Source organism: Tubulanus polymorphus, chromosome 8 (assembly GCF_964204645.1).
Source record: "Tubulanus polymorphus chromosome 8, tnTubPoly1.2, whole genome shotgun sequence".
Taxonomy (NCBI): Eukaryota; Metazoa; Nemertea; class Palaeonemertea; order Tubulaniformes; family Tubulanidae; genus Tubulanus; species Tubulanus polymorphus.
The window spans coordinates 513,969-523,632 of record NC_134032.1 but is presented as its reverse complement, the minus strand read 5'-3'; positions in this window follow the sequence as shown (position 1 = coordinate 523,632).

Here is a 9,664-nt window from a genome sequence, read left to right as displayed (position 1 = left end):
CCATCTAGTTCCTACCGACCAGAAGCGACCACCGAAGAATTAAATTTAGCTTGAATTAAACTCGACAACAAAACACCAAGAGACCTTTCGAAACTGAACCTGGCAGTCATGATAAAAAGCTAAGTTGATTTTTCATTTCTGGGTTAGCATCAAGGGCAGGATGCTTATAGCACTGGAGAGAACAGAGACGCTGGTGAAGTTCTCAATTTTACTATAAAGTGATTGAAGATTGAAGCTCTGTGGCCGGTATATGGTTATTAGTGAGTGGAAATCTAAAACAATCATTGCTCTAATATTACTCGTTAGGTCTCAAATGAATATTCTTGGCTGAGTATTGAAGTGTAGATAGGCCAGTTACCTTGTATGCAGCCTCATATTCTATTGTCACTAGTCATAAACAGTGATGTATTAATGCTGTTGAACTACTATTTTAACTAACTTATTTCAGCTAAATTCTATCATGGAAATAATGGTCCATGATTGGTAGATGACAACCGTATAATCAAAATTAATTTGTGAATCATAATCAATGCTTATTAGGATGGTCTGCCTCAAAGGATGTTCTTGTTTCTTACTTCAGCTTAACTCTATCCTGGAAAAAATGGTCTTCGATTGGTAAACGACAACCAAAAGTAGACGACTACTGATGCCGATGAAAACTGCAGACGTCCAGATGAGAAGTTGTGGAGCCAGCAGCAGCGAGTTACCGCCCAACGACGGATTTCTACAAACATTGTGATTCAGGAGCAGCAGGAGCGGATCTTATAAACACTCGAGGAGCAGCATGGACAATAGCGCATCTTAAAAACACTGATTCAGGAGCAACAGAGACAATAGTGTATCTTATAAACACTGATTCCGGAGGAGCAAAGATAATAGTTCATCTTATTAACACTGACTCAGGAGCAGTTGGTGCTTCTTATAAACACTTGAGGTGCAGCTAGTGAATCGTATAAACACCGACTCAGGAGCAGCTACTGCATAGTATAATGTCAGAAGACTTATTTTAAGTGAAGTGATAATGTCTGAAAAATGTTAATTAGGACAATGCAATTAGGAAAAATTATACTGAATTCGTTGTTTCATCGCTAGTTTTATGCTTTTATGTTGAACTGTTGAACTATCTTTTTTTTCAATACAGTTCACGCAATACAGTGCTTTTAGTGGTTCATAAAATACCGATTTAATTAAGGTCCTGTCTAAAAACAAGGAACAGAGGAGGAACAGTTAGCTAAACAGTTAGCTAACAGTTAGCTAAAATACAATTCCTCACTCTCCTGTTACGCCGAGTACGACGGAGTTAACACACTGAAAAATGTTGCGCTATGTAAGTGTAATTTGGATAAGTCACCAATATAATGACAGCCCTGCCCCGCGCGCTCCATCTGAGACATAAACAAGTTGACGGACTCGGGATGGCGTCAAGGCCCCCTCAGTCTACAGACTGTATACTCAGGCGCGAGGTCGAAACGTTACCGGATAGACATTTAAGCCTCGATTGAGATGCAGTTTACCCACTGGACCCAAGCTAATTGATAATGCCCAATAACCAATGAATTATTGGTACTTAATAATTACCATCTTCAGTCCCAACGTTTACAGATCTGAACCGTCTAGTGCTGCCTCTATATTTATCATTAGCGGTGAATGTACGAACTAACAATATGATTCAATGTTCCTACTGCGGCATGTGAGTAAAAAGTTAGTTCACACACTTACCGTTCTGGGGGCAGCACTTGATGACAATTCAATTCAATTCGAAATTTATTGCATCCGTATAATGACAAAATTACATAGGACAGACACGACAATAAAATATTAATTCAAAGAGACAAAAGATAACATAACATAATAGGAGAGAGACAAATTAGAGCTATTTACAAAGAACACCGCTCCCCGCCGGTCACTTTTTAAACATGAAAACAGCGTGAGTTGGCTCCGGTATAAAACCATCCTGCAAAGGATGCTGAGTGTACATAGGGAAGCGAGTAAAACCATTGGTGGTAGCCGGAAAGCTCCGGGAGCAGAGGCAACCAACCCTGGCAAGCAATGATGCATTGATCGAGCCACGTGCGTGATTACACTGGTCAGTTTTAATCATGATTATGTTATTCTTACACCAAATAAATCAGATTGAATACGAAAATAAATTTGTAGCTCGGCAAATTATCTTAACTTGTAACAGCACATGCATGGAAAATCCGCGAGTCATCACTTCCGGTGTGGAGTCGTGACCCGCCATATTGAAATTTGGTAAGTCTTGGAATTTTTCCAGTTTTTTATCCTCGAATTATATCTATGTGTTAAGCTAACAGTTCGGTATAAACCCCGGAGATGCAGGCGATAGAAACCGTCTATTAAACTGACCTGAGACCCGCCGCCAAACTTTATTCAAAATCGTGTTTGAAGTAAATTACGTGTGTCGTCACGGTTCGGTGGTCCGCACCTCTCGCCTCCCTCTGTGCTGTGTGTGTGTCATCAGCCCACAATTAGGACCCCCAAAATAGTACCTAGAGTGAAGAAGAGGTCACCCATAAATGTTGCCATAATTTCTGCAAATGGGATAGGTAACGAATTTCGGTTATGTGTATGAAATCCATTGTCATTGATCCCGAGAGACAGATTGATGATGAAATAAGGGATTACCTGGACTTTTGCTTGGAGTAAGGGTACCAAACACGGTGGGGGATTCCCTTAGATATTAGGCTCGGATATACTGGCATACCTGTACTGGGATACCCCTCCTTTCTAAAGGTTTGATTATTTCAAAAGTTAGGTTGGGTATGTGGGGCGAAAACCACTTCAATGCGTAGCTAAGATGCTGGCCTATGAGCCATAAGCAGGATTTCCCCTGAATTTACACGCTTATATATGAATTAAACTCTCGATTTTGGAATAGTGGCCCGAGCTCGTGTACGTCCGTGTGAGGGATTAAATGTGAAAGTTACATGTGACCTGCTTGTTCAAAACAAATAATATGAAAACGGCAAATGCAAACAATCTGCTAAAAAAAGCTTTAGTTGTCGTGTGAAGATCGATGTTCGACACAAACAGTAACAACAGCAGTTTACAGCCAGTTGTGGAATGAACTAAAATATTGTCATTACTGTTTACAGATTATATTGTGGTGAATATTACCAGTAATAATTACAGTCACCTCCCTTTTCTTATTGATACAGATACAAACAACAGATTTCATCAATCGATCCTTCCTTCAACGGTCAGTTTGAATCAGTTAAAAGCAACAATATGAACAACTGCCTCCCTTCACTGACTGTTACTAGGCTGAGATCTATTAATCATCTTTTAGAAAAGGTTTGTCTCTCATTCATTCGATTGTGAAACTGATATCTGTGAATAGTCTACAATCAACAGATACCACATTGAAATCTAATATTCTTTATTTCAGGCACAATTCCTGTTTACTGTGGTATGAAATAAGATTGAGTCAAGCGCAACTCAGGAGGAGCATCAGAGGAGTATCGTAGGAGCAGCAGAGCAGGAGTATCGTAGGAGCAGCAGGAGTATTATAGGAGCAGCAGGAGTATCGTAGGAGCAACGGGAGTATCGTAGGAGCAGCAGGGGTATCGTAGGAGCAGCAGGGGTATCGTAGGAGCAGCAGGAGTATCGTAGGAGCAGCAGGAGTATCGTAGGAGCAGCAGGAGTATAATAGGAGCAGCAGGAGTATCATAGGAGCAGCAGGAATATCGTAGGAGCGGCAGGAGTATCGTAGGAGCAGCAGGAGTATTGTAGGAGCAGCAGGGGTATCATAGGAGCAGCTGAATGAATCACAGAAGAGATAAGATAAGTAATTTTAGAATTATGTGTTCATTCATACCACTTATTGCGTGGAGGAGTTGAAGATGTTCAGGACCAGAATTCAGTTAATCTTCTGACAGACTAAAACAAAATGTAGAATCATTATAACGGTTATTGAATTTGTCTCCAGCGAGTATCTGTATCCATCTTCAGCTCACTTCACACACAGCTATAGATCAGAGTTCCTTACAGCGACCACTGAATCAACCTAATCATTACAACTGAAATAATGATAACACATTCTATATGAATACATATGAAGCACATCTGAAACCAAAGTGATAGAAAAATAGAAAGTTGTAAAATGTTTTCTGACGCAGTTTGATTTGTGTCAGATTGTAACTGTAGAAGTTTCACTCATTGTTTCAGTCTAATAGAGATATAACTGATGTACATGTAACACTGACTGTGTAACACTGCAGTCATTTATTCACTTATTCCTCCTCAGTTTGAAGAATGTTTGTTCTCTCATCTTCATTAGCGATAAGAATCATTGCCATCCGTCCAACTACAACATCGTAACATTTCTACTTATTCAATCATAGAGGGGATGAGTTGTATGAGGTTTGGGTATGGAATGGGGCAGGGTATGGTGTAGTTGACCGTTAGGGTAGGATAGGGTAATGCGATGAGGTAAGGTCGGTTGGATGATGCAGGGTTGTTTGATGTGGTTGGATTCGATGATGAGTTTAATATAGAACTGTTTGGGGGTAAGTGATGTATGTGGTAGTGTACGGTGTGTATGTTCGGAGGGTGTATGATAATGGATTGAAAGGTTGCTGGTAGAGGGCGGTACAGTAGCATCCTCACTCACCAGGGCTCGGGTTGCTTCCTGCTGAAGCTCACGTCTACACAAACGCTGCCCGCAACTTTATCCATCGGTCTATTGGAATACAAGGAATTATCCAGCCAATGAAAACAGAGGAATTATCCAGCCAATGAAAACAGAGGAATTATCCAGCCAATGAAAATTATGGAAATATACATTATTCTTGTGTTGGACCCTCGGTAAGGGAAACCAGTGATGCCAGTCACAATGAGGTGAACGTGTTTTACTGTTGGCAAATATCCTTCAATAAACTTTGATAAAGGATAAGTTGATGTCAGCAGCGGAGAATACTGAGTTCCCGATCGCTCACTAGCAACTAATTGTCTCTAGTTGCTTTGTCGAAGTATGCTTAGCTTTATAGACCTATGAAGGAAAATTGATCAGTGTTTGTGAGTTTCAGCGGAACACAACCAGACCCTGGCGAGTGAGGATGTGTAGTAGTGATGCTGGTATGGTATGTGTAAGGTAGGGGGCGGTGTGTGTAGAGTGTTAAGAATAGGGTAAGGTACAGTTAGAGGAATACAGAAGTGTAAGTTTGGGTAATGTGGGGTCAGGATGTTTGGTGTTGTTTTTTAGATCTGCGCTATATAAGAAAATATATTATTATTATTATTATTATTATTATTATGTTGTTGAGGTGAGGATGAATTCAGTAGAATTTATCCATGTCAAGTGTCCAAGTGTCCATTTCGAAAAATTATTTTTGAGTTATACCTAAGAAAATGGGCTTTTAAAATCATTAGACCAGTCTTGTTAGATTGGCTAAAGAACTAAAATGGCCTTAGACTGGTCTTAAGTTGTTAGATTGACTATAGAACTAAAAGAAGTTTGGACTGGTCTTAAGTTGTTGGATTATTGTTAGAACCAAAAATCAAAAATACTAAGTGGTAAATTTGTAAAAATGGATTCAGGTCTGATTCGTGTGATCCAGTTGACCTAGGATTATTTGATTAGAGTCAGAGACTCATTGATTACGTAGGATGGAGATAGATGGAGCCACAGTTTGTGCTTTGAACAATGGTGAGTGATGCTCTTGGCGTTTCACTCACCAGGAGAAAGTTCCCCCCAAACCTTCTTTAGATACAAATCTCCAGATAGAATTTTGTTTTTGTCTTATTTGTCAGTGTATATAGATATATGTCTGGTGATGGTGACATGGATGGTGATAGGACAGTACAGCCTGGGTGATGTTGGGGTAGGGTAATGTGATTCAGAGAAAGTGGTCCGGACCGGACTGGCATTACCTCCTTCCCTTCCTCCTTCCCGCGCTTACTATTCCACAATCTCTATATGAGATACATCGAGAATGATGCTATTGAAGATTGAATTCATCGATTCATTTAGGAATTGAAACTTGTTTCATGGAACAAATGTCACTGCAAATAAATAATATCATCAAACAATGATATGATTGTGATTGACTATAGTGAACCACTGCCCTAGTGCAGTTTTATGTCACAATAAGCTTTTTGCTACAATTTTTGTAGGGGACAAGCAAAATTTCAGATATGCTTGCCCCCGGGGCAAGTGGATTTCATCCTTAGATGGGACCCTGTAAAAGCACTGATTGAGATGGATTTAAACCCAGTTCAATTACTATATTTCCTATATATTCACTTACTGCCGGGTGCTACTGATACAGAGCAAGGAGAGATAGAGAGAGATGAGAGAGAGAGCCATAAGAAAAAGAAAGAACATGAAAAGAGTGGGGTCCGAGAGCAATTCGAAGGTTTAGTGTTCTGCTGGCCTAGATGGCGGGCAGTGGTCTATTCCTACCTCGACTCAAGAAAGGTGAGCTTAAAGCCACCAAGCACAAAAGTGGGGTCAAAAGGGTAGTCCACTACTGGCTTAGATTGGCAGTGGTCTATTCCTACCTCGACTCAAGAAAGGTGAGCTTAAAGCCACCAAGCACAAAAGTGGGGTCAAAAGAGTAGTCCACTACTGGCTTAGATTGGCAGTGGTCTATTCCTACCTCGACTCAAGAAAGGTGAGCTTAAAGCCACCAAGCACAAAAGTGGGGTCCAAAGGGTAGTCCACTACTGGCTTAGAAAGCGGGCAGTGGTCTATACCTACCTCACGTGCTTAAAAATGTTTGCAAAAAATGGCAAATAAGAAAGTGTGTGAGAGTGAGTGAGAGTGAGAGTGAGGCTGAGTTTCATGTATCACTGGGTGTAACGTGATAAATATGAGAGAAATAATTCACAGAAAATCTTGAATAATTTAATTGTGGGTTCAGAGTCCATTTCTCATCAGTTTGCTATTCGTAAAGCTTGTAGTCTGGTAAAAACTATTCAGATATTTGTGAATCAGAAGATTTTGCTGTCATTTGCTTCATGAATCGTTCACTTGTTAAAATGAATCATGTGACACACATGTAAAATACTTTGTTTTGATGGTGTCTTAATATTCAATGTCTTGCAGGTATCGTCTCCTAGTATTTCACATGGAATTGAGGAGTAGTTTGAGGGATTGGGAGGGTTGGAGAAGCATTGAGATGTCAAAAGGGAGTGGCCTGGAGGCGGCTGAGAGACGGATCGACCCCGTCAATCACTCATCACACTCTGTACTGTCCTAGCTCCACCCCTTATATCACATCACGTACCTCCCAACCTTCCACAGACACCACCCCCGACCTCACCCTCACCTCAACAACACCAAACATCCTGACCCCGCATTACCCAAACTTACACTTTCGTATTACTCTAACTGTACCTTACCCTATCCTTAACACTCTACACACACCGCCCCCTACCTTACACATACCATACCAGCATCACACCTGTACCGCCCTCTACCAGCAACTTTTCAATCCGTTATCATACACCTCCCTAACTATACATAGTACACTACCACATACACCCACCCCAAACAGTTCTATATTAAACTCATCATCTAATCCAACCACATCAAACAACCCTGCATCATCCAACCTGACCTTACCTCATCACAATGTCCTATCCTCCCCTAACGTGTCAACTCCCATACCCTGTCTCATTCCATACCCAAGCGCCATACTCCTCATTCCCTCCATGATTGAATAAGTAGAAATGTTACGATGTTGCAGTTATACGGATGAGAATGATTCTTATCGCTAATGAAGATAAGAGAACAAACATTCTTCAAACTGAGGAGGAATAAGTGAATAAATGACTGCAGTGTTACACAGTCAGTGTTACATGTACATCAGTTATATCTCTATTAGACTGAAACAATGAGTGAAACTTCTACAGTTACAATCTGACACAAATCAAACTGCGTCAGAAAACATTTTACAACTTTCTATTTTTCTATCACTTTGGTTTCAGATGTGCTTCATATGTATTCATATAGAATGTGTTATCATTATTTCAGTTGTAATGATTAGGTTGATTCAGTGGTCGCTGTAAGGAACTCTTATCTATAGCTGTGTGTGAAGTGAGCTGAAGATGGATACAGATACTCGCTGGAGACAAATTCAATAACCGTTATAATGATTCTACATTTTGTTTTAGTCTGTCAGAAGATTAACTGAATTCTGGTCCCGAACATGTTTCAACTCCACACGATAACTGGTATGTGTATGACAACAGAATTTCAACAGTTAATTTCATGATTTCCTGCAATAGAATTTGATAATTGAAGAATCTGTTATTTTCATTTCAGTGTCAATCATTGCTGGTGAGTTGTAGAATCTGATATAGAACTGATTTTCACAGTCAGCTTCACACATTAACGGTATGTATTACTTGTGTATGGATACAATTTCAATAAATCACACTAGTTCTGCCTCATCATCATCATCATCATATTCATCATCTAGTTCTGCCTCCTCCTCCTCCTCCTCCTCCTCCTCCTCATCATCATCATCATCATCATCATCATCATCATCATCATCATCTAGTTCTGCCTCCTCCTCAGTAGCAGTGTGCATCCTGAGGAAGCAATCAGTCCTCCTGCAATCACAGATTGCCCGCTCTTAAGGAGGTCAGGTAACGTTGAGTCTTTAGTTCACCTCGGTTTCAGCTTCTCAGTAACTGTTTGTGTTTGGAGCTGCGTCTTACCCGACTAGATTTGCTGACCAGCTTGTATTGTTTATGATTCTACATTTTGTTTTAACCTGTTAGGAGATGACCAATTACCTGCAGAAGACCCGGGATGACCAACCAATTGCCAGGGATGACCAATTACCAGATGACCAGAAATGACCAATGGCCAGGCAATGACCAGCGATTACAGATTGCCAGTATGATTGATTTTCTGTTTGTGAATGAACTTGAGAACAGTCACTGTTCTTTAATCCTATCAGTTACAGCCATGTCTCGATAAAATCTCTTGCACAATCACCTCTAAATCTCTTGCGCAATCACTTCTATCTCATCTACTCTTATTTTAACTCTCATCAATCAAAACGTGGTTGTCATTGATAGAATTAAAGACGTTATACAGCTGGTTGATAGTCTCATAATTTAAACGCTGGTGTTGTAGAACAAGTTCACAGAAACTGAAATCCCAGAATCTATTTTGTAAACCTGAATAAATGTATTTATTATTGTGTTGTGTTGTTTATTCAGCGCGATCTGTGGTGATTCAATCACGTGATCCGCTCAAGTTTTATTTTTAATGTCAACTCCCTCCAAAATTCTGGATCCGATGTTATCCATTGTAGTTTAGACCATAGAACAGGGTCCAGTTCCACAGTTCGGAGTTAAAATTTGACCCCGAGTTAACTCATTGAAAATTTACTAATTTTAACTCTGAGTTAACTCACAACTGTGGAACTGAGTTCTGCCAGAGGTTTATGTTGATGTTTGGATGAACTTAAGTCTAAAATCGCTAAATTGAAACTACTTTGTTTAAATCATCATTTCACTAAAATTGTCCAAATCCTCGATTGTCAATCTTCCATATCCGAAACCCGGATCTAGATTTTGGAATGTTAACGTAATGATAAAACTGGTTTGGGCGACACTTTCAGTTGTAATTATCTCTAAACGCCATTCAAACCACTATTCCGTCGCTGTAAACCAGTTTTGTCAT